Raw genomic sequence first — 25,801 nt, forward strand, 5'->3', positions numbered from 1 at the left:
GTTTTTTAACGTATTATATTTTCCTTTGAACTTTATATTGGCAACTAGGTTGTAGCATGTTTATAAAAGAATTTCAGCTCCATAAGGTGAAAATGTTTATGAGGAATATCTAAAAAAAAGTAGTTATTTTCTACCATCTACCAGAATATTATATTCTGTAACAACGTTATAATATCTAATTACCTAATTGCAAAGAGGTCGCCAAAAGGAATAAAATATTAAAATATCAAATGTAAAATATATCAATATATAAATCCGAAAACTAATTTTCGAAACCAAATTCAGATTTCTGATTTTGGACCATTTCGCAAAGGATTTTTGCTTAGTTGAGGAGATATGTTGTGGAATGCAATTTTAGATGCCCCATGTCTCTAATAACAGTTTTATCAACTTCTGTTTTGCCTTGCAATTCTTAGAAGGCACAGATTAAAACAGAAATCTAAACTTGGTTTCGAAAATTAGTTTACGGAGTTATTTATTTATTTTATCTTCCACGAAGATTAATAAACGCGGTAAAAGCACTCTACAAGAATAACGAAGTAGCTATCAAAACGGGCAATAGAATATGCAGGCCATTTAAGACGACAAAGGGACTACTACAGGGTTGCTCCACATCCCCCACCCTGTTCAAAATATTCCTGGAAAAAACCCTGAAACCATGGAAAAGAAAGTGCGAAGGAATGGGTATACCAGTAAGGAACGAATATCTATATACGCTAAGTTTTGCCGACGACCAAATAGTGATCGCACAAGACGAGGATGACCTCAGTTTTATGATGAGAAAACTGGAGCAGGAATATACAAAGAATGGGATGGAAATAAACCTAAAGAAAACTGAATACCTAACAACGGAGAATACAGAAATAAAACAGCTGGAAATAGACGAAGGTAAACAAATCAAAGGAACAGACAAGTATAAGTATTTAGGTTTCATAATATCAAACAAAGGAACAACGGAGGAAGATATAAAAAACAGACTAGGACAAACAAGAGACTGCATACGAAAATTGAACCCGGTACTATGGGATAAGAACATCAGCATGAAAACAAAGAAAAAAATATATAATACCATGGCAAGAAGTATCCTCACTTATGGGTGTGAAAATTGGACAATAAATAAGAAAACCAAAAACAAAATAAGAGCAACAGAGATGGAATTCCTAAGGAGAAGCTGCAGAGTAACAAGAAGAGATAGAATAAATAACATGGAGATTAAGAGGAGAATGGGAATGAACTCCGACGTAATAGACTACATCGAACAGAAGAGATTAACATGGTATGGACATGTCAGAAGAGCAGACCAAAATCGGTGGATAAATAGAATAACAGAGTTGAGCCCGATAGGAAGAAGAAAGAGAATCAGACCCCGAAGATCTTTCAGAGATGAGGTGGACGAAGCAATGAGTAGAAGAAACCTACAGGAAGGGGACTGGCTAAACAGGAAAAATTAGAGAAAACGGTTGAGTGAAGGAATACGGTGAAAACTGTGGAAATCCTTGTATATATATAGTTATTTATCAGATGTCGCTATTGCGTCCAAATCGAAGCCATTTTATAGTTGCTTCTAATATGACAGAAAAGATTATTTTCACGTTCAGAGCGGTTGTGAATAGCCGCTCCGAAGATTCCTTTTAGGATGAAATACGTATAAGCGGATACACAAACGCACTGTACGTGAAATCAAATCTTAACTGTCTTTTCTTTATATCAATATAGTTTATCAATACAGTATAAACCTGCTATATAAGATAATACAATTTTCTAACAGTTCACGATTATATTATTTAAATTGTAAACATCGAAATATACAGATCATATGTTATGTTCCTAATGGGTTCTTTGATTCTAGGAATCAAATAAGAAAAACTGTTTCTATTCACAAAATCGATAACTTTTCAAAACACCTCTATCTCCTATGACTGTCTTTTAAAAATTTTAAATCAAAATTTAATCCTCAAATAGAATTGCGAATATATCCAGATCATTGAAGAAACTACTTTCGAATTAATGAATATAGTAACGTTGAATCGTTGTCAGCAATAACAGAAGCTATTATTCAGAAGAAGCACACAATTATGCGTTCTTCAATAACACCACATGAAAGTCTGCCAAAAACTTTAAAGTAAGTACCAACTATATTTAATATAATTATATATGCGTAATATATCTGGGGTTCACTTCTAAAAAAATTTATTACAATTTAAAATTTTTCTCTTTCTTAGGGTGCCTGTCCATTCCGAACGTTGGCCATCATTCTACCTATGATGACGTTGTTGGTTGCTACACGAAATAGCTGTGTTCAGGTCTTTCTATACTATGCTCTTAGGTTAGCAAGCCAGGATATTCTTCTTCATCCTCTTGCCCTTTTTCCTTTAATTTTAGCTTGCAAAATGCATTAGCTCATATCTGTCTTGATTTCTCATTATATGTTCCAAGTACTGTAGCTTACGGACCTTTACGATGTTTACTAAATCCGCGGTTGTGTTTATCTTCCGCAGTACTTCTTCATTGGTGCCTTTATCTCTCCATGGTATCTTCAGGATCCTTCTGTGTAACCATAACTAAAAAGCCTGAAGTTTTGATAGAGTTTCCGCCTTTAATGTCCACGTTTCTACTCCATACAGAAACACCGAGTACTCGTAACATTTAGGGAGTCTTATTTTTATTTCAAGGGTGAGGTCATGGCTCTTGAACACAGAGCTCATAGTTAAGAATGCACTTTTTGCCTTTTCGATGCCAGATTTAATCTCTTGGGTATTGTCCCATGACTCATTTATTATAGTTTCAAATTACTTGTACTGTGAGATACTTAATTCTCATTTGGTTCACATACAGATTTGCTCTAGTTATGTTTTCCTTGCTGATGATCATTAGCTTGGTTTTGCTAGTGTTTATATCCAGTCCCTATATTCTACTAATTTCCGTTATTTTGTTCTTCAAGTTTTGCAGTCCTTCTATGGTATTTGAAAACACTAGTGTATCATCTGCATACCGCAGGTTATTGAGATTGACTTCATTTATTGAGATGCCTTCATCTTTTAGAGACTTCAAATGTGTGCTGATTAGATTAGATCTGCTGAGTGCAGATTAAATATCAGTGGTGAAATTATGTACCCCTGTCCCACTTCCCTTAAGATTTTGACCTGATTTGTGTATTCTTTATCTACTCGGAGCACCGCTGATTGATTCCAATACAGGTTAGCTATTATTTTTATGTCTCTTCCATCAATCCCTGTCCTCTACAGCACTTCCATCATTTGTTCATGCCTGACTTTATCGAAAGCCTTCTTGTAGTCTATAGGGCATGCAAAAACATTACAGCTGACATCTCTACATTTTTGAAACAATTCCCGCACTCTAAATAAAGCTTCTCTCGTACCAACGGCGTTCACAAATCCAAACTGACTGGGCTCAATTTGACCCTCGTGTTTCCAGTAAATTCTTTTGTAGATGGTTTTTAAAAAAAGGCTTCAGCAGATGGCTCATTAGGATTATGGTCCTACAGTCTTCACAAACTTTTGCTACTGGTTTTTTGAGCAATGGTGCGAACTCCGATTTGTGCCACTCTACTGGTATTTTTCCTGCCTTATATATTTCATTAAATATTTCAGTTGTTATTTTTATTTGTTCTGCATCTAATAGCTTTAGCAGTTCTGCAGGAATTTCATCAAGTCCCGGTGCCTTTCCATCATTCGTTTGTCTGACGGCTGCCGTTATTTCGTCTGGTAGAAATTCTGGACCTGAATTTTCTTCAATAGTAGGCTAATAAATTGTTCTAAGGTCGTGGAAAAGTATTTTTCCCATATTTTCTTTTTATCTTCTTTAGATATGGCAAGATTGCCTTCATTATCTGTTATTTTTCCACTGTTGCGTTTTCGGAACTTTCCAGCATTTCCTTTACCTTTTGACGTCATGGAAGCACGCGAAGATTTTTGTTAATCAAAGGAAAACGAAATCGATAAAAAAGTGAGCGCAAATGAACATATAAGACAATTTCGATGTACATTAAAATTATCATATTGACTCTGATACTTGTTTATTTCTTGACATTGTTTTGTTTTTTGTTTAACTTTGGCTTTTCTTATCTTTCTTCTGGCGATGGTATGTATTCTCTTATATTCTTGAAGATTTTCTTTGTTTTTTTTCTCTGATCCATAAGTTCAAGTATTTCATCGGTCATTCATGATTTCCGTTTCTCTGTATCTTTCTTCAGGTGTTGTTCTTTGATTTCTCTCACTGTTTCTTGTATGATGGTCAGACTTTCTTCTATAGTTCCTGCATTTCTGCATTTTAGAACCTTTGTATTGAGGTTTTCACTAACCTGCAGTCAAACATTGGGATCTTTCAGTTTTCTAACATCATACTTTAGATTTTTAGGAACGGGAAAAAACTACGACGATTTAAAGTTTTCCGTTACCATCTCTCCTCCAGCCTTGGGTAGAATAATACCCGAATCGTGTGCTACAATTTACACATTTTAATTTTCAATGTTGATTGTTGCATAAAACTGTTATGCCTATATTTGTGCTTTCAAATCTATTGAGGGTTAACAGTTTTTAAAATCACTTTAAATACTATGACGCACTTTTCACTGGAGTACTTGCATACATAATTTTTCATAACAAATATATATATATATATATATATATATATATATATATATATATATATATATATCCATTTCTAAACCAGCTTAACCATAAATTTCTCGTCTCTCCAGAGTTTTCACATCCAATATATAATAAATGTCCCATGTGTGAAAGAACTTGAATAAAAATTGAACTGGAACTTTAGAATTTATGACTCGTTTTCTTTTAAAATACTTGACAGTTTGTGAAAATACCTCACCATCATCTTCTGCATTAGAGGGTAATAAATTTTAAGGGCCTTATTGATTTCAAGAAAATAACACTCTTCTGAAAACAGATGTCGCAAATAAAGTTTTTATGGTTGAGAGTCTCGTGTTTTTGACAAAGAAGGAGTTTGGTATAATGGTAATGATTTTATTTTGCTCTTGTTTATGGCGATTTAAAATTTTCCAATATCTTGATCCATCTATTATTTCTTGGAGATATTGATGTTTCATTTTAAATTCGTTTCTAAAGCTAATTTATTCTCTTGTGTTTTTTACGGATTGTTTCAAAATTATAAAAAAATTGACATAACCTGTAAGGGTTGCTATTTTAAATTGACTGTTAATAAATTCTTGACAGTTCAGATTTACTTGGAATCGGTCTTGGAGGCATCAGCCATTTATACAGCTCTAGAGCTGAAAGTCTTAAAAAGGATTGTATTTACTTTGGTTTCTATTAAATTCTGATATTTTTCTTTATGTTGTTAGTTAAGTTTTGTGTGTATAATTATAGATGAGAAATGAAAAATTGAAAGAAAAAAATAACGAAATACTAGTTCGCAAGAAAGATGTTAAAAAGTTACGGAAAAGTACTAGAAGTGGATTAAATGCCAGACGAATGAAGAAGCAGTATATAAGTATCTGTTTAAAAAAACAAGATATACCATATTTTTTTAAAGTAAGTCACAAAAATCGATATAGTTTATTTTTTTTTGCGTCTTAAAATAGTAGTTTAAACCACTATGAGGTTTTGTTTACTTTAGCACAAAGTTGTTTTCAAAGGAGGGAACTATCAACTCTCTCTTTTTAACCTGGTTTTTCTCTGTTCTAATTAGAGAGAATTTAATCACTGGTTCCTCTGAGTTTTCTTTGTCCCTCTAAAAAAGACAAGGTTGCGCACCTAATTTTTTCCTTTCTTTTTCTACCAAATTTGATCTATTTTCATTTCCATTGGTACGTTTTTATTCTCAGTTATTGTTTATCTAAATATCCCCCATACTAGATTTACATACCCACGTCCCAAAGCTTGCCGTTGTGTCCTTCAACAAACTTCAGCGCCGGTTTACGAAGTGAACGTACTTGATATTAAAATTTTTTTTTTTTTTAATCCCAACTTACCATCTGGACAAGTTATGTTACAACAATAATCTACAAACAAATAAAGGTATCGGAATAAAAGAAAATATAATGTTAAATAATTTGAAAACAAGAAGAAACAAAAATTTAGGGAGAAAATAAATATAATCTTGAAAAAAAAAATTAAAAGTAAAGCATGTAGATTGACACATCTGATAAATGTTAGAAAATGCATTGACAAATGCAGAAATGTTAGGAAAATATGACAAAAGTAAAAAAGATCTTGTGCAAGAAAGAATGATGTGGTAGAGAGATCTAGTATATGAAAAAATTGACTTTAGTAACAAGAATATGTAGTTACCGAAGTAAGCTAAAAGAGTTAGAATACACCTATTAACTTAAAGAGATAAGCAACGTACCAAGAAACCAACAAATTACATTATCGTAAGAAATTTGCAAATATGTCGTACTTTAGTAATAAAAAAACGGAAGTGATTAGGATAGTAAAAAAAAGACTAAAGCATAGAACCAATAACTGGAAAAATGTAAAGGAGAATATAAAAAGGAATTCCTAAACGAGGGAGGTTAAATTCTACTTAAAGTGGTCAAAAAATTGGTTAAAAATGTCAAAAATGATCAGAAAAACAATTTCAAGACATACGCAACAAGTTCAAAACATATGTCCCATATTTAAAAAAAAATGACAAAATACTGCAATAATTTAAGAATATTTCATTTCTGTACAAAATATACAAAGTTTTAGCCATAATTTTTAGAAATAGGCAAGAACGGAATAGAAGAATATTAAATTTGATTTAATGGATGCAGAGTGACAATAGAAGGTTTTTGAACTAAAACATCTACAAAGCTTCACTTATGGACAAAGTTTGGACCTAGTATATATTTTGTTTATCTATTTTCAACAATCTGTGAAGCTAAATAATTAGAACAAAAGGCAATAAGAGAACTGGGCATACGTGCAAATGGTATTCGCTATGTACAAGTACCTGGGGGGTATATAAAAAACGATCGTGCGCGTACAGCGGTGAAAGTTGCAACTTTGTTAGCGTATTTCATAAGTCTCTTCTTCTTCTTTGTCAACCATTTTCCATCCACTTCTGAATGTAGGTCTCTCCCAATTTCTTTCATCTTTCTCTATCTTGCGCCAATCTAATCCACTGTTTTCCTGCCACTGTTCTTATCATCTACCCATCTTTTTTGAGGTCTTCCCATGCTTCTTGTTGTCGTCCTTGGTCTCCATATTAGAATTCTCCGTGTCCACCTGTTGTCATTATATCGGGCTACGTGACCTGCCCAGCGCCATTTCATTTTGGCAATTTCTTCCACAATATCCCTAATCTTCGTTCTACGTCTTATCTCGGTGTTTCTAATCTTGTCTCTTATTATGATAATTTATAATAGTCTCTTAGTGATATTCCAAGCATGATTCGTTCCATTGCTCTTTGCGTTGTTTCTAATTTTTTAGCAGATTTTATGGTAAGGGCTACTGTCTCCAAGCCGTAAGTACAAACTGGTAGTATGCATGTGTTATACACCTTTTTCTTTAAGTTTACAGAAATGGAGGTGTTTTTCAAGATATATGCTAATTTTTCGAAAGCGCCCCATGTCATAAGTAGTTATTAAAAAAAAATGAGATTTCGCAAATGCTGTGCTATAAATTGTAAAAATACAACAAAAAGTAAATTCAAGTTCAATCAGTTTCTAATTTTTAAGCACAAATTAATGCAACACGAGAAAAGTGGATTTATATTATACTAAAACAGAAGTAAGTACCTTAGTGGCTGTACCACTAATGAACTCTTTAGGTCAGCTGTAAACAAGGTCAGGATAGCCTTGATGATTTCCAATCTCCGATAGGAGCGGCACAAGAAGAAGAAGAAGTAAGTAACATAACCCAAATTCTGCATTCTTACGCCCGATTTCGTAATAAGTTTGACGTGAACATTAAATTAATATTCACTTTAGAATGTAAACTTCAATAATATAAAATTCACTTTAAAGTGTAAATTTCAATATTAATCATGTTGGTTCAAGTTCTTTTTTTTTTTTCAAATTAAAAAAAATGCTAAATATTCCTTCAAGTTCGGATTACGCCACCCAAAAGTTAACAGGAAAAGAATTAATTATTTAAACTAATGTGATGTGATGATGGTTTGGATTGACAAGGGTGTATACTGTCACCAACCCTGTTTAATCTCTATTCCGAAGACGTAATGAATAGAACACTCTCTGAGCAATCCGTAGGTATTAAAATAAATGGTGTTAGATTAAACAATCTGAGATTTGCCGACGACACCGTTCTGATCGCAGAAACACTTGAAGAGCTACAGACATTATGCAGCGAAGAATATGGACTATCTTTGAACATAAAGAAAACTAAATTTATGGTAATATCGAAATCAACACAAAATGTCCAAAATTTATATTTACACAATGAAATTATCGATCGAGTTAGCAAATACAAATATTTAGGCACTTTTATAAATGAAGACAACGACAGCTCAGCAGAAATCAAAATAAGAATAGAAAAAGCCAGATCCATATTCACTAAAATGAAGAGAGTGTTCTGCGGAAGAGATTTGAGCCTTGAAATGAAACTTCGCCTGATGAGATGTTACGTACTTTCTGTGCTGTTCTACGGAATGGAGTCATGGACGTTGAAAAAGATTGATACCAAAAAATTAGAGGCATTTGAACTGTGGATGTATCGCAGAATCCTGAAAATATCATGGACCGAGAGAGTCACAAATGTCGAGGTCTTGAGAAGAATGAATAAAGAAAAGGAAGTCATATTTACGATCAAAAAACGAAAACTGCAATACTTGGGACACATTACAAGAGGCGAAAGATATGAACTGCTTCGAATAATTATGCAAGGGAAAATAGCAGGAAAAAGGTCCATAGGAAGAAGACGAAACTCCTGGCTAAAGAATCTACGGGAATGGTATAGCTGTAGCAGCAACGAATTGTTTCGGTCAGCAGTTTCGAAAATACGTATAGCCCTGATGATCGCCAACCTTTGGAACGAAGATGGCACTTGAAGAAGAAGAAGATTGACAAAATATACAATTATGCAATTTAGTCTAAAACGAACATTAGTTAAAGTGTACTTTAGGTTGTCATTATGAAATCGGGCGTTAATGTTGCTCCAAAATATTGATATGGTATTAATTATGGTATTATTAATTGTATTTTACAGTGGATACGATAGCTGGTTGAAAATCTATTTTATGATTTATTTTCTGAAATCCAGTTTTTATTATTGAATCCATAATAATAGTAATACTGCCATTTAATAATTAATTTTATTTACTGCATACAATGTTAACCCTTTATTAACCTCATCACCTCAATCTTAAATGTCAGATAATGAAATCTAAATCTAAAAATTATACACACGAATTTTTACAGTTAAAAATCAATTAAAAAGTTAATTATTGATATATATTACAATAATTGTTTTATTAAATAAACAAGTTTAAGTCACTTTATTTGCAGATAATGTAAGACTAAAATATTAAAAGTGCTAACACCTTCGCTGATTTATTCCACTAGGTGTCGCTTTTCGGATTTTGCACATAGCGAATAATATTGGTGTATATGATATTAGCCAACACCAAAGGTAAAGAAAATATTAAGATTATAAAATTAAACTTATTATTGAAACTAAAATTCTAACATTTTATTAAATTTTCTATACAAGTAAAACATATTTCCGTTCCAAATTTGTAAACAAACTCCGCCTTTGACTTCTAGTACATTTTGCAAATGACTATCCGGTGTCCAAAGTTAGAATTCAATACTGATTCGGGTTTAAGACAAACTATCCAATATTTTTTATTCGACCAATTCCCTGCGGGATACTGAGTGAATAACTACTTTCTTGCTACGAGAAGATTCTAAAGAATAATACACGATTGTGGAGGTAAAAAGAGTTAATAAATTATGTGTCAAAAGCAAAGCGTATCGAAAGGAACAGGTCAGTCAGTGGTAGCTCGTAAAAAGGTATAACCCTTTCGTTCACGGTGTACAATATTGTACATCACTTTACTGATGTCGAAATGACGTGATCAGATGTTTCTATCCGCTTTATTCACAATGTACATTGTAGTGTACACATATTGGATTTAGTTTGTTTTAGGGTTTAAAGTTTTGATAAAATCAGTCAAAATATCCTCCTGAAAACGATGACGTCCTTTGGATACCAGAGAATCGACGTCATCTCCATCACAGAAAAAAGAAAAAAGAGAAACTAGACCAGCAGCAGAAGTAAGGCCGGATGGATTTGGTCATTTGCCAATTATAGATAAAAAAATCCCTTTCTTTTAGGTGCAAATTCCTGAAATCTGGTCCTAGAACCAATTTCTTTCGCAAAAAGTGCAGTATACACTTATGTATTTCAAAAAAACAAAATTGTTTTAAACTCTTTACTTCTTTTTAGGCATACTTATGTACATTACCTATTTGTAGCAGTTATCTCTTGAAGTTTTATTATCATTTTTATATTTCGCCTAAGCAATAATTCATCATCGTACTAAATAAATTGTATAAGAAACTCATCAATAGAATGAAGCAAGACCTAATTAACGATACTGAAAGGAGACGTTATCGGTACGAATATTTTAATACTAATGTGGTGACAGCATGCCAGGGACATTATCTATAACAACAACTTACCTTGTATTTCTGAAGTAACTTGACTTGTGCTTACCTTTTAGGATCAAGTGTCAAACAGTGGTGCAAAATATGTTTGGCAATTCAGTGTACGATGCCATAGATTCTATAGATTAAGTCTTTACGTATATACGTGTTATGTGTTGACACTCATCCGGTCAGACAGTTCCCTTTCGTATTTCTATAGTTACCTAGTCCTTAGTTACGAACCATTTTTTTCGGAACCTGTTTAAGCTTATCAGGTCTTTCCCTGCTATGTTTTCACAATGATTTAGCACTCATACTACTGTAAGAAAGCGTCTAAAATTTAAAGGTAAGCAAGTGCTTGCACCGTGTTTAATGTGAGGGTGGCACTTTGTTGTTGCGCCTTTGGCCACTACACCCCTAATATATATATGAACGTTCTATGATCCGTCTAAGTTCTTTTTTGTAGTATAACTCATAATTTCGGCCTACAAGACTTAGCATTAAATTCATTAATCTAGTGAAATTTATCAGGGGTAATTTGGAGAGATTAGTTCCTCTCAACCCAAATGGTACACTGTTAAATCTGCTAAATGGTACGCAGCTAAAGTGAGTCACCAAGAGAGCTGTGGAGTATCAATTGGGCCTGTGTAAGCTAGTACAAGTTTCTGTAAATATGGAATAAATATCATGAATAAATGAAAGATAAACAATAAGCAAATAGACTGCGACACAACCAATATAGGAAAAAATGTCGATGATATTCCTCAAATAGAAGCTCCTTAACAAATGTCTCCAAAGTAGCTCCCAGCAAAAAAAGAAAAAAAAAAGAGAAAGACTATAGCCATAAGCAATAAAAGACCACTTCTTATAGTTTATTTTTATTTTAAACTAATAGTACTGAAAATCGTCAAAACAATTCATCTTTTGGTACCAGTGGTCTATTTAAAGCACGTTCTCAAGTTGTTAACTTCGAGTATACGCCCTCTTTTTTAAGTCGAGCATCCTTGTATTCATTTTTAAATTATTGTTTACCCCATACTAGAATATACAACTTATGCATAATAAATTTATCATCTTACATGAAGTTTATAACTCTCTTTTAGATATTCTATCTATATAATTTTGAGATAACAGATACAACCAAACGCAATAAAAACCATTTTTAATTTTAAAAAATGGTCAATTTTTAGTTACTTTTACACTTTTGAAACAGTTTAGTTTATTTTACAGTTGATGAAAAAACTTTTCCAAACTTGTCAGAAATCATCCCAGAAATAATTCAATAGAATATCTTCCACACAGAAATGAATTCTTGGGATTTCGTCGCTGGCTTAGGCCCTGCTTTTTGAGTGTTGTTGACTGATGGAATTCGTAAAATGAACTATTGTGAAGGTTTTTCGCATTCCATAGCCATGGTTAAAACATTGTGAGAAATCTTTGTGTTCGCCGATATTGGCTTTCGTGACAAGTATCGGTATCGGTCGAGGGAGAAACGAAATAAGAGCTTTAAACCGCATTGACAGATGTGAAAAATACGGTGACTATAAATGTGGATTGAAGTCGTTATTATTGTTGGTTAAAAATATTAAATAAATATAGCAGAAATTAACTAATGGTAAAAATAAAAAAAATTGAATTGAATATTGAAACATTGAATAATATTCCGTTTGCAAATTATTCAAATTTTAGTAGTATTTTCTACGAAATTATTTTATGCCACTAATAATTTTTATTAATATTTTCGTTATATTGTTAGGACCCGGTTTCTACAAACAACCGTTTCTAGAATTACCCGCAAAATCCCTTTAAACCTCTTACCGAAAAGCCGCTAAAGATGCCGATTCTGTCCACTTACATTATATGTTTCTAAATGTTCTAATCTAGAATACCGTTAACCTTTTAGTAGACGCAGCTTGTCGAGGAGACCGGTGGGAGTCAATGACGGTCAATACAGCTCTGTACCTTCTTTTGATAGGTAAAATACCTTCTACTGTATATCGACTGTGTATCATTGAAGTGTTGATGCTCGAACTGTTTGTAATTTGTAAAACCGGTGCAGTGGACCGTGTGCGTCTAGAGAAATAATAGAATTTTGTGATTTGTAAGTAATTGTTTTGTTACAAAACTTTATTTTTCAGATATTATGGATTATGAAAAAAAAACAAAAAATTTGTTAGCGCTTTTTTAGAGGAATCGGGAGAAGAAGATCATGTAGAAGAAAACTTGGAGGAAAACGATACGGAGCACAAAAATGAGGAATTAAATGGTGAGACAGATTTTGCCATAGGTAAACTATGTACTTTATATTACAAACCTTTAAGCAGTTTTGATTTCTGGAATGTTTTAAACTAAAATTGATAAAATTGATTTATTGACATTAAGAGCAAACTTTATTACGACATTAAGAGTGAAATTATGATTAGAATTATTTTCTTACAATACAAATAAGTAACAATACCATGGATCCAACGAGTTACAAATGCAGAAGTGTTGAGAAGGCTACAAAAGAATTGCGAGGTCATAAAGCACATCAAAACAAGAAAGCTGGAATATTTAGACCACGTTACCAGAGGTGCGAAATATGAGATATTAAGGCTCATATTGCAAGGTAAAATCAAGGGTAAAAGATCCAAAGGAAGACAAAGAATTTTTTGGCTTAAAAACCTGAAAGAGTGGTATAGTTGCAGCTCAGTAGATCTTTTCAGAGCTGCCGCCAATAAGGTACGCCAATAAGAAGTATAAATCAGTAAAAGAAATTGGCGTAAAAGTATCATAATCAGCAATATAACAGTGAACCAAAATAGAAACGAAAATTTACTAAATTGAACTGACACAAATGTATTGTCCACCAATACCTAGTTTTGCAGTACTGCCACTGAAGCAATGAGCTTCAATATAATAATATACAAATACGTAGTATTTTTTATATAAACATAAACAAAGCATGTGGTGTTCGTGTGTATTAAGGTATAAAAAATGCTTACTTAAAGCTTAAAACTTTTATTTTAAGGAAGATCTTTTCGGAATTGAATCATTCCATCAGATTAATAAAAAGTTATTAAAAAATATTGTTTGGCCACAGAAAAACACTGGAAAGACATCAGTAACAAAAACAATCCTCATGAAATTTACAAAGGTAAATGCAATAGACCGCAATTTACGAAAGAAATAAAGCGTATTTTAGCTAATGAGATAGGTGGACCTCCTGAAGACCAAGATGACGTTTTGGAGAACAATGATCGCGACTCTAATTCAGAGCAATCAGAAGAAAAAGCGCTACTAGGTTTTAACAAAACTCAGCAAGATCTAAATACTTGTCAGTGTTTTGTGGGAAGGGACAAAAAGACGTTGTGGAATAAATTTCCCGTAGCTGTTTAAAAAAAAAGACCCGAAGCAGAAATGTAGTGACTCAATCTTCTGGAGTAATTGGAAAAGCCAGTGACGTTTAGCAATTGTTTTTTCCACACTCCGTCATCAGCGAAATAGTTGAGCACAAAAACAAATATATTCTAAAACTTCGGACAAATATTACAGTAGAGAAAGAGATGCCACCTACAAATATGGAAGAAATTAAAGCACTTATTGGTCTTCTATATTTTGCTGGAATCTTACAGTCATCACACCTACATTTGAGATATCTGTAGGCACAGTACGGAACCGGCGTAGAGATTTTTCGTGTTACAATGGGAATTTAGAGGGGAAAGAAAACAGTACGACAAGCTATCTTCTATATGAGAATTACTTGATGGATTTGTTAAGCGATGCAAAACTAATTATGCTCTAAGTGAATTTGTGACAATTGATGAAATGCTTGGGTCATTTCGCGGCAAATATGGATTTTGGCATTAAAATATTAGCGCTTGTTGATTGCACGTCATATTTCACCTATAATCTAGAAGTGTATATTGGGACTTAACCAGATGGCCCTATAAAGTTGACAATAGCGCCTCTTCAGTAGTACAAAGATTAATTAAACCAATTTCTGGAACTGGAAGAAATGTAACTTTCGATAATTGGTTTATGTCGATACCTTTAGTCTTATATTTGCTAAAAAAACACAAATTAACAATTACGAGCAGAACTTGCAAAAATAAAAAAGAAATTTCTGAGATTTTTACCGCAAAGTTAAAGGAGCGTAAAGTTAGAGCGTAAAGTTATACTTCGAGCATTTTTGATTTCACCGAAGACATGACTTTGGTATCCTACAAGCATAAGCAGAACAAAATAGTTACCTTATTGTCAACAGTGCATTACAAAGACGAGATTGATCCAGAAAGTGGCGATGCATACAAGCCAACAATTATTACATTTTACAATGCAACAAAGGGAGGTGTTGATACCGTTGATGAGGTACTATGTGTCACGAAAAGTGCACGAAAGATGGCCTGTAACATTATTTTTACTTCTTTGAAGATATCTGGAATAAATAGCCACATCGTTGCTGACAAAAATTTAAATACTCATAGTATTCGTCGAAACAGTGTCAAGGGTATATATGCCGAGAACATACTTCCCAACTTTGTACTGAATACTATAAAAGACAGAACAATAAATAAAAAATTGTAACGCAAATTTTAAATAAAATATTTTTGGTTTAAATTTAAGTTCTACTTGTTTTTTTTTTTATTAATTAAAACCAAAACTATGTATACCGTCAATTTGACCGTGCGCGTGTTACAATGTAAGTTTTTTGGCGCGTCTAATGCCGGGAAACAGGGTTTTGAAGGCACTCCAGAGGTATTTGTTAATGGATTCAACATATTCATCTATTATATATCATCTATGTTATAGTTATTTTATATTTCTACAAATCGGTTACTGTAGATAAAGCTTGGAAGCTATTAAATGAATAATTTAAAAATTATTAAAACCCCATAAAACATACAACACTAAAAATAAGCTCGAAGAAAGTGTATTGTTAAAACACAGACAAAAGCATAAAACCAACGGATAAAGCAACATTGAAAGCATATCTATATTGCGAAGTATATTAAACCTAAAAGCAATTAATACATCAATATTTAAAAACAAAGGAATATTATGTCAGATGCAGACATTCTATTAAAAAAGCAGGTACCAATTAAGGGTCAATAGGAAATTTTTCGTTGATTAAATCGTTAAATCGTAACAAAATCGTTGTTATATCTTCTTCAGTTATTTAAATTAACAGAAAGAAACTGCTATATGTAATACGTTCGTAAGTGCGTAAGTGTTTCCCTTATAAAAAAGACAATGTAAAAAGAAAAGTTTGAGAATAGTATTGCTTTTTGCATGGTCTTATATATTTTTTATATAGTAATATGTAAATGAATTTATATCTGACAAAGTATTTTAACATGCTATTTAGTGCCAAGAACCAATATCTGATTCTCGTTCTTCAATCCTGACCCCCGGAGGGAGTGTAGTGGTCATCCTGATGTCGTGTATTGTCTGTATCCAAAGATCTCTACCTCTGGTCAATTCTTGCAATAGGTGCAACTCATGCATAGGTCTTTTGCATATGACAGTAATTTGATCGATCCATCTTATTGGAGATCCTCCTCGTGATCTATGAATCAAGAAGTTTTCTACCTTTCTTTGGATAAAAAGTCTTTCCATGTCCAACGAGGATCTTTGTGGTATTTTTATTAAGATTTTTTCTGAAACCATAATGTGGTTTGATCTCATAAATTCATCATTCAATCTTCGCTTATCCACTGCTGGACATAGATCTCCCTCATAATTTTCCATCTATTTCGATCTTGTGCCTCTTGCATCCAATTCCTATGACAACGTTTTAGATCGTCAGTCTAACGTGTTGGTGGACGACCTCTACTTCGGTAGGCATCATCTCTTGGTCTCCATGCAAGTATCCGCTTTGTCCATCTATTGTCTGTCATTTGAGCCACGTGACCTGCCCAGTTCCATTTTAGTGTTGCTACTCTCTCTACTGCATCAGCCACTCCTGTTCTTTGTCGTAGCTGGCGATTTGGGATCTTGTCTCGTAGTGAAACGCCCAACATAGCACGCTCCATCGCCCTTTGACACACACGGATCTTTTGAACTGTTCTCCTTGTCATGGTCAACGTTTCGGCACCGTAAGTTAACACTGGCAAAACACACTAATTAAACGTTTTTCTTTTAAGGCATATTGGTATATCAGACGATTTAAAAATATGGTTCAGCTTGCCGAAGGCTGTCCAAGTCAGTCTTATACGACGGAGAAGCTCAACGGTTTGGTTATCTTTTCCTATGCAATCTCATGAACTAGGTATTTATAGGCCATTACCTGATCTAGCGAGGAAAGGTAGAGCTGATTTAAAAGTTCTTTGGCCTCATCTATCCTATCAGCTATTAGTACAATATCATCTGCAAACCTTAGATGGCTAAGCTTTTCTCCATTTATGTTTATGCCCTTGTCGGTCAGTTTTGCCCTTTTACATATATATTCCAAAAGCGTAGTGAACAGTTTCGGCGATATGGTGTCCCCCTGGCGTACTCCACGTTGTATCGGGAATTTCTAGGTTTGACGATCACCCACTCTAACACTGGCTGTTGAGTTTTGGTATATATGTTTAATTATATTTCTCATATAATATATTTCTCATAAATCTCATAAATTAATTGTAATTAATTTTATTAATGTATAAATTAATTGTAACTATTTTTTAACTAAAAGAAGAATGGTTAATTAAATCTAGCTTAAATATAATGAAATTGAGTTATTTCTTCTTCTTCTTCTGGTTCCTATCCGTTTCGGATGTTGAAAATCATATTGGCAATCATGACCTTGCTCGCTGCGGCTCGAAACAGCTCCGTTGAGGTTTTCTTAAACCATGTTCTTAAATTCCGCAGCCATGATATTTTCCTTCTATCGGGTCCTCGCTTACCTTAGACTTTACCTTGCAATATAGACTGCAGCAGGGAGTAACGGTGCTGATTTCTCATAACGTGTCCCAGATATTGCAATTTTATGCGTTTGATCGTAAACACAATATCTGGTACCTTCTTCATTTTTTCTAGAACTTCCTTGTTCGTGATCCTTGCTGTCCATGATATTCTCAGCATTCTTCTATAAAGCCACATCTCAAATGCTTCAAGTTTTTTAATAGTGGTGTCTGTAAGCGTCCATGCCTCCGCCCCGTACAACAACACAGAGAAAACATAGCATCTCAAATGTCTCATTTTTGTATCTAGGGATATGTTGTGACTTTTGAAGGTGGCGCTCATTTTGTTAAAGACCGTTCTTGCCTTTCCTATGCGGCACTTTATTTCCTGGACATTGCTCCACTGTTCGTTTATAATAGTTCCCAGGTAGCAATACTGTTTTACTCGCTCTATCTACGTCCTATTAATGTATAGATGAGCCTCATTTATATTCTCCTTGCTGATAATCATTTGTTTCGTTTTGTGGGTATTAATGTTTAGTCCGTACTGTTGACTGTACTCGTTTATTCTGTCCATTAGCCTCTGAAGTCCCTCTAAACTATCTACTATCACCATGGTGTCGTCGGCATATCTAACATTGTTTACTCTTTCACCATTTAGAAGGACGCCTTCGTCTATTCCGTAAAGAGCCTTGTTAAAAATTTTCTCTGAGTACATATTAAATATCAACGGCGATAGGATACATCCCTGTCTAACTCCACGTAGTATTTTTATGTGATCTGTTTCTTCTCCGTTAATTTTCATGTATGCGGTCTGATTCCAGTAGAGTTCTGAAATTATTCTAAGGTCTTTGTCATCCAGGTCTGCTTCTTTTAAAATGTTTATCATCTTTTGATGTTGAACTCTGTCAAATGCTTTTTCATAGTCGATCAAGCACGCGTATACGTCGCAGTTAACATCCCTGCATCTTTGAATCAGTACCTGTACTCCGAAAAGTGCCTCTCTGGTAGCCACTGCGTTAATGAAGCCGAACTGTCTGTCCGATATTTGTTCCTCGCACTTCTTATAAATTCTTCCATGGATGACTCTAAGAAACAGGTTTAATATGTGGCTCATTAGGCTGATTGTTCGATATTCTTCGCACTTTTTAGCCCCCTGTTTTTTAGGTATCGCTATGAATTCTGATTCTAGCCATTTATCAGGGATGATTCCTGTATTGTATATTTTATCGAAGACAGCCGTGATCCAATTTATTCCTTCTTCCTCCAAGAGTTTTAAAAATTCAGCTTCGATATTATCAGGCCCTACAGCTTTCCTGCTTTTCATCCGTTTTATTGCTTCTTCTACCTCAGATTTAAGTATGTCCGGGCCCGTCATCCTCTCTGAAAATGGATGCCTATAATCCGTTCTTTGATCTTGAAAAAGTGTCTCCAAATATATTCTCCATTTGTCTTTCATCTCTTGGGTGTCAATGATTAATTTTCCATTGGTGTCTATGAGTTTCATTTGTGTTCGCTTTTTAAATGTACCCGTTATTTCTTTTACCTTTTTGTGTACATTAAAATTGTCATGCTTGGCTTGTAGTCTTTCTATTTCTTTACATTTCTCAACAGCTTCTTTTTCTTTAGCTTCTCTTATTTTTCTTCTGATGTAAGCCTGCATTTTTTTATATTAATCTTTATTTCCTTTAATTAACCTTCTGCTTTCCATTAAGTGAAAGATTTCTGGAGTCATCCAAGATTTCTTCTTTATTTCTTTGTTTGGTTTTAGCAGATCTTCTTTAGTTTTCTTAATTATTTCTTCGAATTGATTGAGTTATTTCTGAAAGAACAAATTACCTTAGTTTGTATTAAAGTTTTATTATGGAAATACGCTGTGCCGATACGAAATCACTTTAACCACAGCTAGAGTATAAGTGTAAGTTGTAAGTCTCCTGACGATTTAGAGAATAGGGTGTATAAGTTTAATGGCACAATGGAAACGTGCCATGAGACCGCTATGTAAATAGTTCCTTACCCCAAATCTTGACATATTGGAATAAAATGGTGATGACAAAGACCATATAATTTCATATAAAATCAACAAAAACGGTAAGATTAAAAATTAATTTTAATTTTGATAATTAATATAATTCAGAAAAGTTTGTTATTTCATTTCGACGTATGACAGTCAGTATCATCCTTTTTTGTCATTTGGTAAATAATTAAAATGTTAAATTCAAATTCTGTTGTGTTAAAATTTTAAACTCAATGTAAGTAATGTTGATCAAAATTAGGATATTTTGATTTATAATAATTGTTTAAATTGTTACAAATAGCGCCAATGTATCCATACAAATAACAACTTAAAAAAATAAATTACTTGTTCGTCATAAATAAAATAAAATATGCAACTCATTACGGTTAATTTTCAGCAATGAAGCGATATAGGTTTAATATACGCCGAAAATAGTATGTTATTGAAATCGGATATACAGCGCACTCGGTATATTTTGTAAACATAGTCGAGGGAAATTGTTGCCTGATGACTATCGAAGAACCGTCTATGACTTACATATTTTTTATCAGAGATCGGAAGTACAATAACAACTTTAAAAATAAATTACTTGTTCGTCGTAGATGAAATATAGCATGCAACTCGTTACGGTTTCCACACGTGTGACAGTCTTAAATCGTTAAACATCAAATATGTCTGTCATGCTTGTGTCATATCCCCAGCGTCGGTGCAGCTTCGTTCTGACATTAGCTACGGCAAAGAAGAAGAATTGACAGTTGACAAACTGAAGAATTGACTGACCGACAGTTAACAAATGGTTCCAGTCTTGGCTAAGGTAATGCAGATGCAACGCTTACCGACAGTGACGTCACACTGTCTCGCCCAAGTGCCTCATACTCTGCTATAACTCTATGGTGAGTGCTATAACCATAAAGCTGTGTCAGTCAAAACAATGTCAGTTTATCAAATTGTATTGGATCAATTTTAATAACTTGGAAATTTCCAAAAACAGTTACTCACGGATAACATATCGACATCTAGAGTCATGCCGTCCGAAAATCCTTGGTATTCTTTGCTAAACTGAGAATAGGTCCTATATACAAAAAAAATATTGTATGTTATGAATTTTACCGATTTGCCTTGAACTCATTTAATGATATATCTACAGCAAACAGCAACATTTTGGTTGCTGTGATTGTCATGATAAAGTTTATCATTATTTTTTCCTCTTCTATAATATAATATTTGAGTGCTTTTTTGGAGTGACACCATCTTTTAATTTTTCTATACAATCATATTACCCTGTATATCAAACCTGTTATAAGTCAGCTGCCACATATTCAGTTGATAAATGGTTTTGGCTAAGGTTCATGTTTTGACTGAGCTCGGCCGGTAATGCAGATCCAACGCTTACCGACATTGGCACCAGTGACGTCAGAATTGGACTATATCCGTCTGGTCAAAGTGCCGTATACTCTGCTAAAGCAGAGTATGCGTCGGTTGGGCTAGACGGTCAAAGTCCAATTCTGAGGTAATTGGCGCCAATGTCGGTAAGCATTGGATCTACATGACCAGTAAAGGTGTAATTTTGAACTAAAGCATTTTTCAGAACCTTTAGTCATGACAAAAACCATATACAATCACAGCATGGTGTCAACTTGTCTTCTGTTTTAATTCGTCTATTTGTCAAGCAGAGTATGCGGCACTTGGGCGAAACAGTGTGACTGTCACTGTCGCTGTCGGTAAGCGTTGAATTTGCATTACTGGCCGAGCATGAACCTTAGCCAAGACCGGAACCATTTGTTAACTGTCGGTAAGTAAATTTTTCTTCGTCCGTCAATTCTTTTTCTTTGCCGTAGCTAATGTCAGAACGAACGAAATATTAGCTATAAATATTTAAATTTATTTGATTACCGTATCTCCAGCCAAGTAGTTGTTCAGTATCTCCTTTCAACCCCCTATATTCAATTATATATTGTTACAAGTCACACCCAATGTGGTAGGCAAATAAAAATTGTTACAATATTCAGCATCTCAATTCATCAAAGCCGTTTTAAAGCTCTTGCTGAAACTTATAAATCCTTTACACATTTCGTACAGCTTAAAAAGACTAAGCATGGCTTAGTGCCATGCCTAACCAAGAATAATATCGTGTACATATTTAATAGCGAAATCTTACACTCATTCTCTGGGAACTGTTTAAGTTTGAAAACACCTGTCGTACAAAGTAAGTCATAATATATCTAACTATTCTCTAAAATAGTCTAAGTTCTGTAAAGGTGGGCTTGTAAAAAAAAACACTAAATCTAGTAAGCAATAGTGCAGAAAATTACATGATCGGTATACCGGCGTGCACATGGCCGCTGACGACGTACTCAGCCGGCGTTGGCGAGGCGCTGTTGACAACTGACGTTTGAGACGTTTGTGTCGTTTTATCTTGTTCCGTGTGAATAGGAGGCCGGCGAGTTGGACCCTTCAGTAGCTTAGAGCTTCGTTTGCCGATCGACGAAGACAACACGGTTATATCTGTTGGACCCAGGATGTTGGTCTGAAATAGAAATAATTAAAAATTAGATAAGGGCCTTTAAAGCACTATTACATTAAAATGCGTGTACGGAAAAAGGTAATAATAAATAAATTACGTTTTTTTGATGTTGGTGTAAATAAAAAACAATAAAAATATTTAATGGTAATCTACATGTATAAATTCTTGATGGATTAGAGGAATATAAATATTCTGAACATTGTCTGATAGCTTTATAAGCCTGGATTTACAGTTTACTTTAATTACTATCGATCCTGAATTCTTCCCTCGTAGTCCCTCCCTCGTAGGAAGAGTTTTATGCTTCATGCAAAAATGGAAGATAAAAATCAATGAGAAGAAAACTCTGTCTAATTTATTTTCTCAAGCATTAAGAACAGTCTTTTAACCAACTAATAATTTACCCTACTCAACGTTTTTTTAGAACGCCCTATAGAAATAAATTGTTTCTAAAACGTTTTTCCCTAGACAAAATTTTCTAATTTTTCTGTCTGCTCTCTTGGTAATAGCTAATGTTAACAAAATATTTAATTAAAAAAATATCATATCTTTTTATTTAGACAATGACAAATGAGAGGCAGATAAACATCAAGGATAATTAAAACATCATCAGAGTCTGACCCATATATTTACATGTTCAAATAAAAATTTTCCCTGCAAACCTAATGCCCCAGAGAAACATTTGTTGTCTCTTTTGGACACGTAAACTGATGTTAATATCTATTTGTGGATCAACATAAAAATTAATATTTCAATGTGATTAAATAAAAGCAACACAGCGGTTATTAAATGTAGGTTTAGAAAAATAAAATTCAAGGGTAGTGCTTTTAAAAATTTAAATTATTGCTTTTTAGTCTTGGTTAAAAGAACCAATAGGGAACGGAAAATTTACAATGGAAAATATTTTTATTGAAGCAACGACAAATCAGGAGACTTCTCTTTGATGGTGAATTAGGTGAACTGCAAATGCAAGTTTAATGAAAGCTATTGAACGATGTTAGGAATAAACTTTTATTACGACAATACATCTATACTTAATCCTTGAAAAACACATAAACATTATAAACGTTGGATTGGTCGTGGTAGTCATATTCCTTGGCATGTGGTGAGATATTGATACAGTTATTTAATTCATAAAAAATCCAAAAATTATATTTATATTCATTATATTATATTATATTATATTATTTTAAATATTATATTAAATATTTATTATTCATTACGTAAATTGTTGACCCATTTTATTAGCACAAATAGAAACTAGAGCACAGGTATTAAATAACACATATGTATTTTGTTTCATAATACTTTTGCTACAAATCTAACCTTAAAAACTCAGCATTTTTACAAAAACATCATCGTTGGCCTAATAACCGATATTGTTATAAATATAGTAAACACACAGACAATTTAGTTCAGCATAATATTAGTTCGTTAGTAAATCATAATAGTCCATTTGTTTGAGATGTAATTATAGTTACTCGTAAGCTGTAACGTAATCATATAAATAAGTAATGTCATCGATAGGTTATTCCGTCTGTATATAAGTAACCAATGAACGAGATACATCACAGTTTAATACATTATTTAACCTCTGCGACAACTAAGATGTAGTTCCATAATATGCCATAAGATTTGGATATGTATCCAAAAGAACATATTCATCCATTATACATTATAGCCACCACGTAGCCCAGAATTTAATCCGCTTAATTTTGGTAAGAATCCCATAAACATTTGCAACCAACTATGGGAAGAAATAAATACTGCAGCAGTTTCTTTAGAACCAATGATGCTATTTAATATGAGACGATCTTTTATGGAATATATTGACAAATGAATTAAAAAAAATGGTGGACATATCGAACACTTACTTTGACAACAAGTTATGTTATTTAGTTTAACTGTTTCTTAATTTGGTTTGTAAACAAAATGTTTTGATTATGACTTTAACATAAAAAGTAAAATGTTTGATGTAAAATCCTATTATTCTGTTATTTTGTCAAATTATTAATCTATATTTTTGTCAATTATTAATTATCCTGCTGATATATTTATTTTATTTAATATTTCGTTAACTATTAACTTTAGTTAAAGGTATTTTATACCAAAATTTATAAGTATTTTTTCTTCGTTGTCTGGAGTAATTACCTTAAATCAGAATTGTGCAGCTGATTGGTAAAATGCGATTATCTCGAAAACTGTTGAGTTTTGAAGTTATTCATAAGTATACCTTTTTTTTTTGTTAAAATAATGTATCTTCAATATTTTTTATCCCAAATACAGGTAATTTAAAGAGCAAACAGTTAAGTGCAAATTTAAACCACATATGTGGCATATGTGGCGCCCTCTATCAGTTACATCAAAGTATACATCAAATTATAATTTCTCATATTTAAAAGTACCCAGCTGTAAATTTTTATATATAAATGTTTACAAACATGAAAGTATATAGCGAAAAATAAAATTTTAAATTTGCACTTTAACACTCTGTATCTTTCTTAATATCAACATTTTATTAAAGCAATTTGGCTTAAATCGTAATATTTTAAAGTGTAGAATCTACTATTTCTTTTTGTACAATTACTTAAGGACCACCGTTATGTATAGATTAAGTAAAAAGTACTCCTACTGGAACAAATTTCGTATCTAATTCTCATTATATCTTGTGAATGTTAATAACCGTAAGCCCTTTTGCAAATTGCAACAACTGTAATCTCTCACCACATCCACTATAAATTGTGAAAGCTGTCCAACGCTTCCTACTCTCCAGACGAGATCAGTCTTAGCAGCAAGCAATTTATCACGGTAACGCTGAATAAATATGACAGCTGTGGTACAAGATTCAACTGTTTCGTGTCATCGTCACGTTGTAAGATATATATAGGTGTATTTTGAAACGGAATAGGAAATGAGTTTTACTCGGGACAGGAACTGTCCTGTTTTATTTTATTAAGTGGAAGGCAATTAATATATTATATACATACACAAGAAAAGAAGGAAGTTGACAATAAAAATCAATTGTTTACTAATCGGAATAGAATAAATTTCTACTGATGAGAAATATAATTCATAAGAGAATCTTCAAGCTCTGTAAAAGTCAAAGTTCCCCCAACCAGTTCGGATTCACAAATGCTGTTAATACTAGAGAGGCTTTGTTATTAGTACAAGTCTTATTCCAGAGATGCAAAGACGTCAACTGCGACGTATACGCATGTCTGGTTGATTATAAGAAAGCGTTTGATCGAGTACAGCTGGCCAAGATGATGCAAATACTAAAAGAAACAGGAATTAACAACCAAGATCTGAAAATGATTAAAAATCTTTACTGGAATCACACAGCAAATCTCAGAGTTGAAGGTGAACACACTGACTATGTAAAAATCATGCGTGGAGTTCATAAAGCATGAGAAATAATAAAAGTACAGACAGCAATGGTATTTTCGCAGAGATAATCAAGCATCGGAAAGAAGCACTTATACTGCGGATAAGTAGCCAGCCGACGAACATATGATAGCGAGTGGAAATGCCAGAAGTATGGAGGGGCAATAGTATGTCCCATTCATATGAAGTGAGATAAAACAGTGTGCGAACAGCACAGGGGTAATGTCTGGATGAAACATATAAGGTACTCTCCAGAGTTATAAGAAGTAGACTGAAAAGACTCTTAAACAGGCAGGTTGGTTAATACCAGGGAGGATCCAAAAAGGGCAGATCCACCATGAATCAAATATTCGTATTGAAAATGATTCAGAGCATTACTTATGAGCTACAGTTAAAGCTAAACCTTCTCTTACTTACTTACT

General features: G+C 33.3%; 1 protein-coding gene across 1 annotated transcript in view; it reads right to left on the reverse strand.

The window, feature by feature from the left end:
• The window catches only part of LOC140434137 (uncharacterized), a 248,384-nt gene that overhangs the window by 106,816 nt on the left and 115,767 nt on the right, over positions 1 to 25,801 (reverse strand). The window contains exon 2 of the mRNA XM_072522190.1: positions 21,787 to 22,001. The gene's annotated coding sequence lies outside the window, so the exon portion shown is untranslated. The remainder of the gene's footprint in view (positions 1 to 21,786; positions 22,002 to 25,801) is intronic.

The sequence above is a fragment of the Diabrotica undecimpunctata genome, chromosome 2, assembly GCF_040954645.1.
Source record: "Diabrotica undecimpunctata isolate CICGRU chromosome 2, icDiaUnde3, whole genome shotgun sequence".
NCBI classification, from domain to species: Eukaryota; Metazoa; Arthropoda; class Insecta; order Coleoptera; family Chrysomelidae; genus Diabrotica; species Diabrotica undecimpunctata.